General features: G+C 43.6%; 1 protein-coding gene across 2 annotated transcripts in view; it reads left to right on the forward strand.

Annotated features, from left to right (window-relative positions):
- Positions 1-354: 354 nt before the first annotated feature.
- LOC139411934 (protein FAM222A-like) overlaps positions 355-18281 on the forward strand; it is a 57823-nt gene continuing 39896 nt past the window's right edge. For both annotated transcript variants that reach the window (XM_071158696.1, XM_071158698.1), the window contains exon 1: positions 355-1290. The gene's annotated coding sequence lies outside the window, so the exon portion shown is untranslated. The remainder of the gene's footprint in view (positions 1291-18281) is intronic.

Raw genomic sequence — 18281 nt, forward strand, 5'->3', positions numbered from 1 at the left:
AAACGTAAATCAATGTATTCCGTTTATTATAGGGTCTATAATAAACTGATTGACATGTCTTACTTATAGTACAATGTTCAGTTGAGTCGGCTAGACTGAATCTCTCTGCTTTCTAGGCAACTACTTATTTCACTGACTAGGATAAACCTTTCCGCGATTAAACAATGTGGTTTCAAACTTGACGCTGACAACGTCACCGTGGTAACGATCCTCAATTATCAATGATTGGCTAACCCGTGGGAACGTTTCAATTCCCTCAGTACAATGATTGGTTGGTGGGCGGTTTAAGGAGCGGTTAGAGTCTGCATCGTTCCGGGTTATTGTCAGTTTCGGCAGCATTGCACAGGGAGAGGATCGCATCCTGAATAGCAGTGAGCTGCCTTAAACATCCAAATATTTATTCGGACATTATCAATATTGCTTGGTATTTAGATCAAAGAGAAGGTCAACGCAAAGGAATGTTTGGAACTGGTTTTGTCACCTCAATTGGAAATTAGAGTCTATAATCGGGAGGACAGACGTTTTGCGAGAGGCTGTAGACAGACATCGCCGGAGAAAGTGTATGCCAAAGGATTTAATAGCATCTCTTATTTCTCACAACTGCATTTGTTTCAAAGTATTGGAATCTGCACGGTTACTCTGTGCTACAGACAACGTTGAAACATTTTGTTTAGTGGACAAATTCAGATTGATTAGACTAAATAGGTGAACCACTTTGACCTATATGCGTAATTGCTTTGGGGAACAATTCGCATCCATCAATTCTTTTGGATTGAGAATTTCGTTTTGTTACAAATCTTTTTGGAAATATTCACGGGGAAACGAGGAGAAGAAATGACACGATAGCGGATCATTTTACAGGCTAGTTTCGGGGGGCGAAAGGTTGAGTATGATATGCGTTAGGTGAGAGCACAGTTTAACAGGAGAGACTGACACGCAACACTCCTGAATTTGTCAACCTGTTATTTCCCAGGCTTTGAATTCACGGTCATTCAGCCCAGGAAACGAAACGCATCAGTTACAATAATATTGTTCATTGACGGAAAGAGCAATTAATTTAACCATTGGGTTTTTCAGTTTGGAATCTGATTCACTGTCTGAAAATGTGCATGATACTGAAAGGGGGAGAATAAACTGTATTGCTGTTGATCAACAACGGGTGGTTTTTGGATTTTGGAGAGCGGAATGAAACCTATCTGATTTATCTCTGGACCGCAACGTTCTGAAGCAGACTACTCATCGCCAGCTAACCTGCATGGAATTCTAATCTGCACTACGAAACAATTTATGGTAACTAGCCTATTTTATCTTCAGGTATCAAAACTATGGTCATACATTTATCGCATGCGTAATTTGGGAATTGTGTTGCTGCTAATGGCAGCCGGGGTCATTCGGCGACATGTCTTCATATCCGAATTGATGGATGGGGTGTAAGAAAGCTGGCACATTGCATAACAATTGATGGATAGTATTGTAGGAAAATAGAATGAGGATGTAAAATGCTGAGTCTACAGTACAGAGATGATGAAATGACTGGGGTAGGACATGCTATAAAACCTGTTTTTCATGCGTAGCCTAGGCTAACCTACAATAAAGGACATGTTGTAAAATCGATGTCAGTTACTTAATGGATTTAGGATCTGCTTTGACGTGTTGTATTTGTTCTTTTCAAGGATAGGGAGCAATTTAGTATATTGTCGGAAGTATTCTACACAAGGAATTATTTTGTGTATGCCCCCATGTGTCATATTATTTTTAATGAGCGGTGGGTGAAGAGTTTCAGCGGCAATTAATGATTTTCACCCCCAAGTATAACTGGCTTAGTTTCTTTAAATAGTTGATGACATTCACTGATGTTGATTAAGGACGCGCTTAGATGTGATCTTCCTCAAATGAACGAGCATCACCAGTGCGTAATTCCTCAGAACTTTTCAGTTGGAGCTCGGTGTCATAGCCTATGTTCTATATAGCCATTAAGTACAGGCTATACCCAAGTACATGCGACACACACAATATCAGGATACTGTAAACAGCAGGTGCTGACCTGGAAAAAAGTACATCTTTTTAATCTGTGTAGGATGTAACATGGGGGACCATCAGGCTACACACATGCATGCACCTCTTCAGCGACCAGAAGACACACACACACACACACAAACACACTGATAAGCAAAGGGGTTTAATTTTTTCCTGTGAAATTCCTGGAGTTTGTGGCTAGTTAACAGGCCTTGATAATCCATGTATTCATAGACCACTATAGGCCAGGCCTCTGCTAAAAGTATCTCTGCATTGTTTCAGTGGCTGGATAGTGGAGTACAGTACAGTGGACTTTACCCTGGTCCCTTACTTGCTCATTGATAATCTTACATGGGACCCCTCTACACCCAGGGCCAGTGCCTGGCAGTTTTTATTCAAAACAGAAATAAATCCATACAGGAAATCATTAAAGCAAGGTTTTTGTTGTTAAAACTAAAAGCGGTGCCATCCAAACTCAACTTTATGTTGGGTGAATGCAATAATACTAGCCTATGTTTCATACTCCGTCTTTGATTAAATGCCTCCCAAAACCATCTAAAAAGCAAAACACATTTTATACCGTTGCCTGAACTTTCAACAAGTATCCTTCTTAATGTGCAAAGAGTTGGTTGAAGGACAGATTTAATTTTGGCTAAGATATTAAAGCGGAAGTAATATACTAAGCAAGCCCAGGCACTATATCAATTTTCAACACTGAAATACTATTTCAATTTGATTGATTGATAGCATTGGGGTGAATGCTCTGTACTCTTTGCTTATTAAAACTGCAGTCTTGAGTGAATAAGTAAGGTTTGCTCATGAATATCTTCATAATAGCTTCACTTTAATTTCCTGTTCTATGTATTAATATTATTTTAATCCCAAAATGTTTTGATTGTCTTAATGCAGACCCAGAGACAACAATACCGAACTACGGTGTGTGCAATGCCACTGCAAACATACCTTGGATGATATACACTACTGTTCAATAGTTTTGGGTCACTTAGAAATGTCATTTTTTTCTGAAAGAAAGGCAACTTTTTTTGGCCATTAAAATAACATCCAATTGAACAGAAATACAGTGTAGACATTATTAATGTTGTAAATGACTATTGTAGCTGGAAACGGTGGATTTATTTTTATTTTTATGGAATAACACCAGTCTCAATGTCAACAGTGTAGAGGCGACTCTGGGATGATGGCCTTCTAGGCAGAGTTGCAAAGAAAAAGCCATATCTCAGACTGGCCAATAAAAAGAAAAGATTAAGATGGGCAAAAGAACACAGACACTGGACAGAGGAACTCTGCCTAGAAGTCCAGCATCCTGGAGTCGCCTCTTCACTGTTGACATTGAGACTGGTGTTTTGTGGGTACTATTTAATGAAGCTGCCAGTTGAGGACTTGTGAGGTGTTTGTTTCTCAAAATAGGCATTCTAATGTACTTGTCCTCTTTCTCAGTTGTGCACCGGGGCCTCCCACTCCTCTTTCTATTCCGGTTAGAGCCAGTTTGCTCTGTTCTGTGAAGGGAGTAGTACAAAGCGTTGTATGAGTTTACAGTTTTTGTAAATTTCTCACATGGAATAGCGTTCATTTCTCAGAACAAGAAAAGACTGACGAGTTTCAGAAGAAAGTATTTTTTTTCTGGCCATTTTGAGCCTGTAATTGAACCTACAAATACGGATGCTCCAGATACTCAACTAGTCTAAAGAAGGACAGTTTTTTTAAAATTGATTCTTTAATCAGAACAACAGAGTTGCAAAATGTTTTTCTAATGATCAATTATCCTTTTAAAATAATAAACTTCGATTAGCTAACACAACGTGCCATAGAAACGAACACAGGTTGCTGATAATGGGCCTCTGGATGCCTATATAGATATTCCATAAAAAATCTGCCTTTTCCAGCTCCAATTGTTAATGTTGTAAATCACTATGTCTACACTTTATTTCTGATCAATTTGATGTTATTTTAATTAACAAAAGATCTGCTTTTCTTTCAAAAACAAGGACATTTCTAAGTGGCCCCAAACTTTTGAACGGTAGTGTATATATAAAAAATAATCTGCTCTGGTTTATCTTCAATAGATATTAATTTCTAAGCTTACTGTGCCAGCTTGATTATTTGTGATTTGAAAAAATTATATTTACAGAAATGTAATAGCATATTTGTTTTCCAGAGAGGCATTTAGTTTATTCTGAATAGGATATATTTTCATTAAATTATAGGTAATGGAAAGCAGGGATCCTATCTTGTGGCTCAGCTTCCACAACCACCGACAATAAAAGTTGCTTCTTTCTTTCCAGGAAACACATTTAGGCAAAACATTTTAGTGACACCTTTTCTCTCAAAGGCATCCAAATAGCATCTCATTTAGATATTGATCTGAGTTCCTGTTACTGTTATTTTGTTATTTCTTTTGCGCTTTGTGTAACTTATTTTTTAACTCACCGTGTACATAATGTTGCTGCTACTGCCTCTTATGCCCGAAAATAACTTCTGGACATCAGAAAAGCGATTACTCACCGCGGACTGGAAGAAACTTTGTCCTTTAAAACCTCTTACAGACACCGAGACGCCAGCGTCTCACCTAGCCAACAGGAAATGGAAATGCGTAGCGTCAAATGCTAATAGTACTCGCTAAAACTCAAACTTTCATTAAATCACACATGCAGGGTACTCAATTAAAGATACACTCCTTGTGAATCTAGCCAACAAGTCAGATTTTAAAAATGCTTTTCGGCGAAAGCGTGAGAAGCTATTATCTGATAGCATGCACCCCCCCGAAATACCTGAAGGAGGTGTAAACAAAATAATTAGCGTAGCCGGCGCTACACAAAACGCAGAAATAAAATATAAAACATGCATTACCTTTGACGAGCTTCTTTGTTGTTGTTGGCACTCCAATATGTCCCATAAACATCACAATTGGTTCTTTTTTTTCGATTAAATCCGTCCATGTATACCCAAAATGTCCATTTGTATAGCCCGTCTGATCCAGAAAAAAACAGCTTTCCAAAACGCAATGTCATTTTTTTAAATTCAAAAAGTTGCCTATAAACTTTGCCAAAAACCTTCAAACTACTTTTGTAATCCAACTTTAAGTATTTATAAACGTTAATAATCGATCAAATTGATCACGGGGCGATCTGTATTCAATAGCTGCAAGTCAACAAAGCATGGACGATTTTCTCTCTTTCATATCCATCCAGCGTGTACCCACTGACAGGAAGTGCCTATTCTACCAAGGATAAACTTCGATAAACCCAATTCCCAAGACTGCCGACATCGTGTGGAAGCTGTAGGAACTGTAAACTGGGCGCTATCTATTTTCCCTTGCCATAGACAATACATTGAACTGGCGGAGGGATTATTATTTTATTTTTTTTGACCAGTTTTTCCTTGGTGTTTCGCCTGCTACACACGTTCTGTTATAGTCACAGACATGATTTAACCAGTTTTATAGACTTCAGAGTGTTTTCTATCCACACATACTAATCATATGCATATGCTATATTCCTGGCATGAGTAGCAGGACGTTTAAATTTTGCACGCTTTTTATCCAAAAGTTGAAAGAATGCGCCCAGATCTTTAAGAGGTTTTTAACGAGTCCGACCAGAAAGATATCCTGCTTTCACTGGAACAGGCCCAGATCCAGGACTTTTGCGTGAAGAAAAGACGCCGGAAAAGGGGTAACCGATTGGGGATCCTTCTGAGAATCCGGAGGTGAGCAAGTAAACTCCCAATGCCTTCCATTCTCCTTGCTAACAAGCAATCTTTAGAAAATAAAATTGAAGACCTACTACTAAGATTTTACTACCAATGGAACATTAAAAACTGTAACATCTTATGTTTCACCGTGACGTGGCTGAACGAAGAAACAGACAATATAGAGCTGGCAGGATTTTCCATGCACCGACAGAACAGAGACGCTACCTCTGGTAAGACGAGGGGTGGGGGTGTGTCTTTTGTCAATAACAGCTGGTGTGCAATGTCTAATATTAAAGAAGTCTCGAGGTATTGCTTGCCTGAGGTGGAGTACCTTATGATAAGCTGTAGACCACACTATCTACCAAGAGAGTTCTCATCTGTATTATTCGTAGCCGTCTATTTACCACCACAAAGCGAAGCTGGCACTAAGACCGCTCTCAACCAACTCTATAAGGCCATAAGCAAAGAAGAAAATTCTCACCCAGAAGCGGCGCTCCTAGTGGCCGGAGACTTTAAAGCATGCAAACTTAAATCAGTTTTAACAAATTTATACCAGCATGTCACATGTGCAACCAGGGGGGGGAAAATCCTAGACCACCTTTATCCACACACAGAGATGCATACAAAGCTCTCCACTACCCTCCATTTGGCAAATCTGAACACAAATCTATCCACCTTATTCCTGCTTACAAGCAGAAACTAAAGCAGGAAGTACCAGTGACTCGTTCAATACGGAAGTGGTCAGATGACGCGGATGCTACACTACAGGACTGTTTTGCTAGCACAGACTGGAATATGTTCCGGGATTCATCCAATGGCATTGAGGAATACATCACCTCAGTCATCGGTTTCATCAATAAGTGCATCGACGAAGTCGTCCCCACAGTGACTGTACGTACATATCCCAAATAGAAGCCATGAATTACAGGCAACATCCGCATCAAGCTAAAGGCTATAGCTGCTGCTTTCAAGGAGCGGGAGACTAATCCGGATGCTTATAAGAAATCCCGCAATGCCTTCAGACGAACCATCAAACAAGCAAAGCATCAATACAGGATTAAGATTTGAATCCTACTACACTGATGTGGCAGGGCATGAAAACTATTATGGACTAAAAAGGGAAACCCAGACGCGAGCTGCCCAGTGACGCAAGGCAAGCAACATGCTTGCTTCGAGGCAAGCAACACTGAAGCATGCACGAGAGCACCAGCTGTTCTGGATGATTGTATGATAATGCTCTCGGTAGCCAATGTGAACGAAACCTTTCAACAGATTAACATTAACAAATCCGCTGGGCCAGGTGGATTACCAGGACGTGTACTCAAAGCATGCGCGGACCAACTGTCAAGTGTCCATACTGACATTTTCAACCTCTCCCTGATTGAGTCTGTAATTCCTTCATGTTTCAAGCAGACCACCATCATCCCTGTGCCCAAGGAAGTGAAGGTTACCTGCCTAAATTATTACCGCCCCATGGAAATCATGTCGGTAGCCATGAAGTTCTTTGAAAGGCTGGTCATGGCTCACATCAACAGCATCCTCCTGGACACCCTAGACCCACTCCAATTTGCATACTGCCCCAACAGATCCACAGATGACACAATCTCAATCGCACTCCACACCACCCTTTCTCACATGGACAAAAGGAACACCGATGTGAGAATGCTGTTCATTGACTACAGCTCAGCGTTCAACACACGAAGCCCTTCACTAAGCTAAGGACTCTGGGACTAAACACCTCCCTCTGCAACTGGATCCAGGACTTCCTGACGGGCCGCCCCCAGGTGGTAAGAGTAGGCAACAACACGTCTGCCACGCTGATATTAACACTGAAGCCCCTCAGGGGTGTGTACTTAGTCCCCTCCTGTATTCCCTGTTCACCCACGACTGCGTGACCTGGCACGACTCCAACCCCATCAAGTTTGCTGACGACACAACAGTGGTAGGCCTGATCACCGGCAACGATTAGACGGCCCATAGGAAGGAGGTCCGAGACCTGGCAGTGTGGTGCCAGGGCAACAACCTGTCTTCATTGTGAGCAAGACAAAGGAGCTGATCGTGGACCACAGGAAAAGGCGGGCCGAACAGGCCCCCATTAACATCGACGGGGCTGTAGTGGAGTGGGTCGAGAGTTTCAAGTTCTTTGGTGTCCACAGCGAATTATGCGGCTCCTGTGTGGTGATGGCTTTGAGAACAAAACCAGATCTGTTCCTTCCAGACATGATTTCCTTGCCTTTGGCTGTGAGGACGAAGTAGTAATGTGCTGTATCCTAGCAGGCGTTCATCCACTGTAACCCATAGTGATGGCAGGCAGTAGACTTTTCATCAGGCTCTACAAGAGTGGAACTATAACTTAGCCTGGTCCCCTAGCCTAGCTACTATTATAGGTGCGTTAGCCAACTCTTCTGTTGCAATACCTTATGTGTGGCATGGCAACAATTTGAAGAGTTGCCTACAGCCCATCCAAAATTATGGGACCAGGCTAAGTTACAACCTTATCATGCAGAATGGTTCAAATGCAGTTATGCATTTGAGATACAAGATGGAATCTCCAAGAGGACCTTGACCCCATTGAAGATAGTTATGTGAATCCTATAAGGTTTCAGGTTTGCGCAGCGAAGATAAATATAGTGGATGGGGAGGGGCCTTTTTATTTATTTTTTAACCTCTATGGGTGCTCTTGTGCCAAAAGGGGTCCCCTACCCCTCAGTAGTGTGTGTGTGGTGTGTGTGGTGTGTGTGTGTGTGTGTGGTGTGTGTGTGTGTGATGGCCTCATCAACAATTATGCATGAAGGAAGTTTTGATTTGTAGTGGAGGCTTGGGTGCCATTTGATTCACTATTGTGTGTTTTCCCGTGTTTCTTATTATCTCTAGAACTCTTTATTGCCTCTTGTTTCCCTGCCAGAAGCAGCTAGGGATGGTTTTATCTCGTGCGAGCGTCTGATTAATCTCTCTTCTCCCAATGCTGTTGTACTTTAATCTTGAATGGGCACTATCGGATTCTCCTCGCCTATTGAGGAAGATCAAGCTTTAGTGGAACAAGGAACTGCACATCATCCTAATCTCCTTCTCTGCTGGATTTTGGTTGGCTACCCTCCCTTGGGGCTTTGTACTGTTTCTGCAAAAGCAGGAAATACATCAGCAAGATAAAGATGTTTTCTCTTTATGCTTTGGTCATTAATTCTCAGTTGACATTAGCCAGCACTTTACAGCTCTGCTTGTTGGTTCATTACCTGGCTGAAGGAGCTGTCAGCTCGAATTATCAGGGTCAATGATTGGCAAAGTTGCAAATAGCCATATGACCTAAATTGGTTGAACTTTTGTCAGCCATTTAAAAACAAATAATAATAAAAAAAAAATGATTATGTAGCTCTGGCAATGGGTGCCCAGTGCCCTTTACATATTGCCAGTTTTACACAGGGGATGGAGGCCCTATGTGAATAACCTAGATCATCCTTAGGGTCTGTGCCGTAGATGGGCTTCAGCTGTATGGATGTGTCGTGGATTAATTTGTTTAAGTAGAATGCAGTCGATTCAGACAAGCTGCAGACTACAATTTTGCTCATCCAATTCTGTTTATTATGTATCATTGAAAAACAATAGGCATTGTGCATGCTAGCCTGGCTTCAGGAGTGTGTGTGACAATGGCTACATTACTTAGTGTTGCCAATGGATACTACATATGTGGGTGACACAGCGACTGTTAGCTGCTGTGACAAAAAAATAGTCTGTTACCCTATTCTGATGGTGTTGCTGTAAAGGTAATGACATTTCCACTGACTGGAGAAAACAATGTCGTCTGGTCTGCATGGTAATTGGAGAAAACACCCCTCTTCGTTTCCCCAGCTCAGCGTGAATCCAACACCATTTAATAAAACTCTGTAGATTTGGATCTTTTATTGCTGGGCCTAGCAGCGGCAACACAGAATGGAAAGCCGAGGCGTGCACAGATAAAACTCATTCAATTTTACCTGTTGAATTTTAACCAAGCTGGAGACAGATTTGTGAGAGGGCATGTGAGGGGGGAGGGGTGGGGGATTTGGTATATGGGCAATTAGACTTTGAACCATTTCCACTGCAAATTTTACAAAAACACATTTAATTGAAGTGTGCAGATGCAAAGTTTGGTAACAGAATGACAGTTTGCTGTTTGTTCCACCATTCGGTTGCGTTATTGTGAAATGTTCAGTGGAAATTGTTAAAAGCAGTCCTTGTGCATAGAGTTGTATGGTTTGTTTAACTTTGCAATCCTTGATTTTTGTTTGATATGCATCACTCTGTTACCGTGGAACTACCCATATGTTTCTAGCATAAACTCACTGTTGCCCTGATCTGAGCAGAGGAGTAGACAGGAATTTCCATCATTTTCTCTTGTGTTATTGCTTGTGTCAAGACAGGGTTGGAAATCCTTGTGATATTAGACCCTCAGGCCTCCTGGCGTCTCTATGCCTGCGTCTACTCACGTATAGAAATATTGGCATGAGGACACGTATGGACACACACACACACACACACTCTCCCTCTCTCTCCTAGCGCCTGTTTTATTACCTCCTGCCTGCTGCTGGAATTGCTTTCCTCCCCCGACTAAGCCAGGCAAAGCCGGCTTTATTGTGTTAACCTATTTGTGTGTCGAGAGCGATTGCCGCGTTCTTTATCTCTGTTTGTATTCTGACGGAGAGACTGCAACGAGGGGGCCAGTGGAGCCAGGCGAGCCACCAGAGTTAGACGGATGGCCGGTCACCTCGCTCCACTCCCGAGGATAATGACTAGTTGCTAAGCAATCCCACCCTGCCTGACTGGCATCCAGAGTAATCACTTTTTATCTCTCAGATGTCATGTATAATTATAAGCCCATCGCCATCCTCGGAAATCTGCCTAATGGGTCTTTTCATTTATTTAGGTGAGTGGATATGGAATTAGAGATTTGGGTGGGGGTTGAAGCTCGATTGGTTTTCTTAGATTACAGAGTGCCGTAACAACCGTGTTCGGTGTGTGTTGATCCTTTTCCCCATATATAAGTTCAAACTGCCTGCTGTCGTATATCCGCTGAAGCATTATCTACTTGGTGGTCAGCCGTTGGTAGAGTTTGACCAGGATTATTCCACTGGCTAAATGTCATTCTCAGTGTGAGAGCTATGCTGGTTATCCTCTCTCTTGCTCTCTCTTCAGAGACCAAATGGGATCAGAGCTCAGGTTTGTAGGCTCTTAGTTTTATTAACATTTTTATTGAGTTGAAGGAATTGTTGACCCTGGGTGGCATAATGAATTGCCTGCTCTGCTTGGCAGAAATGACTGGCATGGCTTCAACCTTTTTTTTAACCCAAGATTTTTGCTTTGACGATTGAGCAGGTAAATTCAGTTGTTTCGCTCTTTTGCTACATGTCCTTCTCATTTCAACTCCATCACGGTTGACAACTCCAGTGTTGCCCTGCAAAGAACCTTGGTGTGACCCTGGACAACACCCTGTCGTTCTCTGCAAACATCAAAGCAGTGACACACTCCTGCAGTTTCATGCTCTACAACCTTCGTAGAGTACGACCCTACCTCACACAGGATGCGTTGCAGGTCCTAATCCAGGCACTTAATCTCCCATCTGGACTACTGCAACTCACTGATGACTGGGCTCCCCGCTTGTGCCATCAAACCAATGCAATTTATCCAGAATGCTGCAGCCCGCCTGGTGTTCAACCTTCCCAAGTTCTCCCATCTCACCCCGCTCCTCCGCACACTCCACTGGCTTCCAGTCGAAGTTCGCATCCTCTACAAAACCATGGTGCCTTAGTGGTGGAACCAGCTACCCCCTGAAGCTAGGACAGCAGAGTCCCTGGCCAACTTCTGAATGTACCTGAAACCCTACCTCTTCAAAGAGGTATCTTTAAATAATCCCCCCCCCCCTTTATATTTTTAAATAAAACCACTTTCCTGAACCAACACTTGCGATTTCTCACAACTACTTTATTAAGGAAAAGTGTAAATCAAATTGTATTTGTCACATGCGCTGAATACAACAGGGGTACAGTAAAATGCTTACTTACAAGACCTTAACCAAGCAGTATTAAGAAAATAACAACAACAGAAAAATTAAGAGCTAAAAATAACAAATAATTAAAGAGCAGCAGTAAATAACAATAGTGGGGCTATATACAGGGGGTACCGGATAAAGAGTCAATGTGCGAGGGCACCAGTGTCGAGGTAATTGAGGTAATATGTACATGTTGGTAGAGTTATTAAAGTGACTATACATAGATAATAACAGAGAGTAGCAGAGGGGGAGGGGAAATTCATGTTCAGGAGTCTTTATGGCTTGGGGGTAGAAGCTGTTTAGAAGCCTCTTGGACCTTGACTGGCTGTAAAACCTTTTGAGGATCTGAGGACCCATGCCAAATCTTTTCAGTCTCCTGAGGGCAAATAGGTTTTTTCATGCCCTCTTCACGACTGTCTTGGTGTGCTTGGACCATGTTAGTTTGTTGGTGATGTGGATGCCATGGATCTTGAAGCTCTCAACTTTCTCCACTACAGTCCCTTCGTTGAGAATGGGGGCGTGCTCAGTCCACCTTTTCCTGTAGTCTACAATCTACTCTGTCTTGGTTACATTGAGGGAGAGGTTGTCCTTGCAGCACACGGTCAGGGCTCTGACCAATTCCCTATATGCTGTCTCATCATTGTCGGTGATCAGGCCTACCTCTGTTGTCATCAGCACACTTACTGATGGTGTTGGAGTCGTGCCTGCCGTGTAGTCATGAGTGAACAGGGAGTACAGGAGGTGACTGAGCACGCACCCCTGAGGGGCCCCCATGTTGAGGATCAGCATGGTAGATGTGTTGTTACATACCCTTACCACCTGGGGGAGGCCTGTCAGAAAGTCCAGGATCCAGTTGCAGAGGGAAGTGTTTAGTCCTAGGGTCCTTAGCTTAGTGATGAGCTATGAGGGCACTATGGTGTTGAACACTGAGCTGTAGTCAATGAATAGCATTCTCACATATGTGTTCCTTTTGTCCATGTGTGGAGTGCAATAGAGATTGCATCATCTGTGGATCTGTTGGGGCGCTATGCAAATTGGAGTGGGTCTAGGGTTTCTGGAATAATGGTGTTGATGTGAGAAATGACTAGCCTTTCAAGCATTTCATGGCTACTGATGTGAGTGCTATGGGCCCGTAGTCATTTAGGCAGGTTACCTTAGTGTGATTGGGCACAGGGACTATGGTGGTCTGCTTGAAACATGTTGGTATTATGGACTCCGAAAGGGAGAGGTTGAAAATGTCAGTGAAGACACTTGCCAGTTGGTCAGCCCATGCTCAGAGTACATGTCCTGGTAATCCGTCTGGTTGTGGTTGTCCCACCTAGCTATCTGAAGATGAATGCTCTGGATAAGAGCATCTGCTAAATGACTAAAATGTTCATGGGGGGGGGGGGGGCAGCTCATTGGCCATCTCATTGGCCATCTCATCCATCCCTTTCTGGTGTTCGCTCAACTGTGAGCTGCTTCACTCAGTCTGGTTTCAGAGAGACAGAGAGAGACTCAAATCGTTACTACGTCCGTTGCTTGGTTTGACAGCTTCCCCCACCCGGGGAACTTCATACAGACATATGAAACGCCCCCCCCCCCCCCTCCCCGTGTGGTATGGTTCTGTGACTGCGTCTCCGGGAAGGAAGGTCCCGAAAGACCACGGAAGTGTGTCAAGCATGTTCAGCCTACCTGACTACTGTACTGAGTCAGTAGACTTAACTACTGACCATTATAAATAGATTTACTAGAAGGGGGGGGGGAAAGCACCTTAGACCACAGCAATTTGACTGCACCCTCATGAGTACACTCAATATGGCTGACATGGTTTTTCACATATAGTCTGTCACACTATACATTGTCACTGGAATACGCCCACTCAATGAGACTTGTAGAGCTGATTGTTTGGTGACGCCTACTTAGGGAACATCCATTCTGTGCAGCATCAAACAACCAAAATGAAAAATAGAATGGATCTGTGATCCTGGCATTTTGGTTGTCATGCATTGTAAATGAAACATTTTTATTTAAACCAACAACAAAAAAACTCTTAACGCACCCTTTCAGAAGGGCCAACTACACGTATCATTCTTTATTTGATGGGTGTGAGCCCTGTTTTTGACATTGTTAAATTCCTCAAGTGTTGCCTCTGTCTGCAGCTCTTCTTGTTCACATTCCAAGCAGCATCCCTCCTAACAATTCTCAACCTCTGTGTGTTCGTGTGCACATGCGTGTGTGTGTAAACAAAGTCCCAGCGAGTGAGGTGTAATGGCCTGGAACTGACAAGAACCCACTGGGAGATTCTCTCCCTCTCGCCTCCCTCGCTTCCAAGCTCATGGCAGCATGGAGAGAGAGAAAGAGAGTGAGGACGAGGAGGCCCATAAAGCCGTCTGAGTGGGGAGAGCCGAGTGGCAGTCCTGTCTGTCAGCCACAAAGCAGGATCTGAGAGGGAGAGCTTGCATGGGACTTCCTCCTGGGATCAGCCTGGGAGAAAGGGAGGAAAGCAGATGCTCACTGAGCTTTTTTTCTGTCTCTGTCTCTGTTTCTTTCTCTCACCGCATCGCTTGCTTTATCCTCTCTCCCCCTCTCTCATGCTGTCCGTCTTTAGCTTCTTTCATGCTGTTGGTGCAATAGTACATGGAAGAGGAAAATCTTGTACAGATGTTGAATCTTAATTTGAGCCAGTTTGGTACAGCAGGAAAATAATCCGGTGGCAACAGGAATTATTATTTGGATTATAATTAATAGCTAGTTTTGTAGGGGTTGATGTCTGAAATTTCTGTGGGAATTAAAAACTTTTAAAAAATGTAAACCTCAAATACACTAGATCTTTTAAATGTCCTGCATTGCATCAAAGTTCTCCTGCAACAGGGTGATAAAATTAAGATCCTACATATAATAGCACAGAGTTCTTTATGGACTGACTGAGAAGAGCTCAGTTCTATGAGTGACACTGCCATCCACCTTCCTTGACTTGGACTGTTTTTGTTAGGAGCCAGAAGTAGTGGATGTACTATTTTAAAAACGGGCTTTTCAAGCATATAATGCTGGTTGTCTCCCTTTAGACTGACAGCGGCTGCTTAAACTGCAATAGATTTAAGCAAAGTTTGATGGATACCGTTGACTGGAGCTGAGAGAGAGAATGCCTGGATGTCTCCAATTAAGTGTCACGTAAGGCTCGTCTCCAGTCCCGTTTTCATTTTGTTCTCCATTGACGGTGACGAGGCCGTGCTGCCAATTGTACCAGGGGATTGTGAGGAAGACATTTGGTGATAACGCATCATTGTGCCGATGATTGAGGGGCGAATCCGGCATTACACAGCCATATGGCTGTGTAGTGGTGAAACCTCTTCTCCCTTCCTCCAGCCCCCATTCTCCACAGTCCCCACCGAGCCCGTCGGTGACAAGGAAATAGTCTGCTCCTGACCTATGGTTTTAGCATTCAAATGTCTTCCGTTGATGCCCCACCACTGTGATTGGCAGCTGGACCTGAAAGTACAATTGTGTGGTGGCGAGGGAGGCAGCCAGTTGGTAACCGTGACAATGGTCTCTCGTTGCCTTGTTTTCACACTTTTCCTGCTGTCACAGAAACCCCTCCGATTTCATTTCAACCACAACGACAGCATCCTATTAATCTTTTAAAGAAGAGCAGTATTGTTTGCCGAGAACTTAGATGAGCTCATTCAGAGACCACACTGAAAAGGGAAAAAGGAGAAGAAACAGGGCTGGGTTAGGTCTCATTTGTGGCAGGAAAATTGAGCCTCCAATGTTAGAAGTCTAATCTTGGTCTGCTGCTGTGGGGGCATGCGGAGTCAAAAGCACACTGGCCCTACCTGATACTCTAGTACGGTCAACATTTTAGGACTCCCTCAGCCACTCCTCTCCTAAATGACTCCAGCAGGTGTCTGTACTCTGATCTGGAAGAAATCCCTGTATTTCTAGCTAGTTCCAAGCATAGTAGTGAATTGTCGATCAGTTTTGTTATGGGAGAATATCTTTGGAAATGAACTGATTTCTGTAGCAGCAGTATGTTTCAGTGTTGCTACAGTCTATTCCGACACGGCGGAGCACTGAGCCGTCATGGTGTAGCCATCTCAATGAGACATGCAACAGTAACCAGGCCAACAAGTCACTCTGTGCATAACAGAACAGGGACCTTGTAGAACAGTGCATTTCTTGTAACCTACAATAAACTCTGTGGAGATCACAGCTGGTTCCATGTTGTCTACAACAATCTTATTTTTTTTTATTCTCAGAAGACTGGCTGGTGGTTACTAAGGGTTGGGTTTTTGTGTTTAATTGTTTCATGCAATTGGTGTTAATTTTCCTAACAGTGGGAAAACTGTTCTCAGAGTCCCAATTACTGCCTTTGTCAAGGAAAAGCCTTCTTGACACCTTCATTTGTCACGAAAGCCTCTGTGCACTGCTAATAAAGCCCCACTTCATTTAAGCATGGATGGTGTGTAAATATACAGAACAGCAATATACAGCCGCAAGAGTTCAGCTGTTTTATCAGATATGGTGGCTCTAGTATGGTACTCATGGTACTTGTCTCCACTCTCCCCCTCCAGGCCAGTTGGGTTGGGTACTGCCTGGTGGTAGTCTCATGGAAACCTGATCAGACCAGGAAAGCTCAGCTCCAATCAGCCTGGCTGAGCTCACTGAGACAGTGTGACACAGTGTGACACTGTTCCGTCATTGCAGAATCCTACAGTACCATAATCACTACTATAAATGAATCTGTGGTGTAAATGTTAAGTTGATCTACACAAATATCCATGGAAGATTATTAACAGAATGTAGAGTTGTTACGATGTTGTAATAATTGTTTGGTCCTCTCTTACTGGAAGAACTTGCTGCCTATTGGTTATTTTCATGTATTCCAGAATCTTATGACAGCGCACACGCTCGTTCTACTGGTGTTGGTAGACTGAAGAGAGGCTATGTGAACACTGAATCTGGACAGCAGTGTTTCTGTTGAACCTTATTTCTGTGCATGTGTGTGAATGTATACCTATGTGAGACTGCAAGTGTGTGGTGAGGGGACGTCTTTGTGTTTTTCTGTTTGAAGTCGATAAGGTTCATTACAAACACTGCTGTCCCAGATTGAGTTCTGTGAGCTTCTGCAGCCAGTGTCAGAACACAATGCGTGTTATCCTTTTCCCCTCGACCCAAAAATATTCTCTGTTCTTTCACTTTCAAGGGGTTTGCTATGCATAGCTCAACAGTTGTGTGTGGGCATTTTCCTCCTCCCCTCCCCATTGAGGCAGCACTCTTGTCCTGCCGCCCCATTGTTTCCACTGGGGATGGATCGGGGAGCCCATCCGCCACTCAATAGCCACCCCATCTGTCGGTTGTATGCCTGGGCATCGCAAGCAGGGATTTGAGCCCACCTCGTGGGGTTCTCTGTCTCTGAAAAGGGCTATAAGACTGCTGCGGTGGGGTGTTCTCTCCCCGTCTTGTTTCAGGCCGCAACTGACACAGCCGGGTGGGAGTCTGTGTGAAGGATGAGAGGCCTTCATTGTGTCTAGATGAGAGGCCTTCACAGACCCTCCCCCCGAGTGACAGGGTCACCTTGTCCCCCAAACAAACGTGTGTGTGTGTGTGTGTGTGTGTGTGTTGTGTGAGAGAAGGTCAAGTTGCCTTGGCTGTCTGTACATTTTTCTAGCATCTCCCCCTTTAACATCCCAGCCTATTCAGCTCAGGCTGCCTGGATCAAGCATTCAAAGGACATCTGAGATGTAAGGGGGAAACACTCCAAACTGATTTGCAGTTCAAACTGGTCTTAGTTAGCATTTAGGCTTACAAAACTGCTGATGCCACTCTAGTCTTTTCACTGCTGATTTGAGGATTTATTAAAATGTATATTTGTTTTGTCTCTTCCATGGGGAGAGGGAGAAAAGAAAAACAGGCTACCACAGAACTAGGTGTCCCTAGGCACCAGCTGCCACCACTGTCAACCTACAAAAACAGCAAAGGCTACTTAGCAGGTTTACAGGTCCTCACCAATCCCCACAGTCACCAACCTCTGTGCTGCTCCTCCTTTCAGATCGTTCAAACTAGGGTTAAACGCCACCAACGGCCCTCCCCTCCTCGACACCCCCGCACCAGGCGGTGACAGCTCCACTGCATATCTGAATATATACATATTTTACACCATCGTATTATTAATTGTGCAGCGGGGCCGGTGCTAAGTAGTGTGGTGATGGACTGGTTATTCACAGCTCTATTGGGAATGAGCGCATCATTGAGAGAAACTCCCCCTATCAGATCGTTTGTCATGAGCGATGGACAATTTACACCTAGAGCCTTTTTCTATTTTCACTATGATGTGATGTCACTGCAGTTTCCTACCTCCATCTCTCTCTCTTACTCCCTCGTCTGGGGGTACTCCTCTCTTATTCTCTGGGAGGCTGGCTAGCTTAAATCATCTTAATTGAATTGAAGTTGTGTCGGGTGGAAACTTTGGCGAGCCATGGAGGAAACGGATAAGCCACCTGGTTTGGCCCTGACACTGGGGAGGCTGTGGGCTGCTGTAATAAAAGTGAGGAAG

This window comes from Oncorhynchus clarkii, chromosome 6 (assembly GCF_045791955.1).
Source record: "Oncorhynchus clarkii lewisi isolate Uvic-CL-2024 chromosome 6, UVic_Ocla_1.0, whole genome shotgun sequence".
Taxonomy (NCBI): domain Eukaryota; kingdom Metazoa; phylum Chordata; class Actinopteri; order Salmoniformes; family Salmonidae; genus Oncorhynchus; species Oncorhynchus clarkii.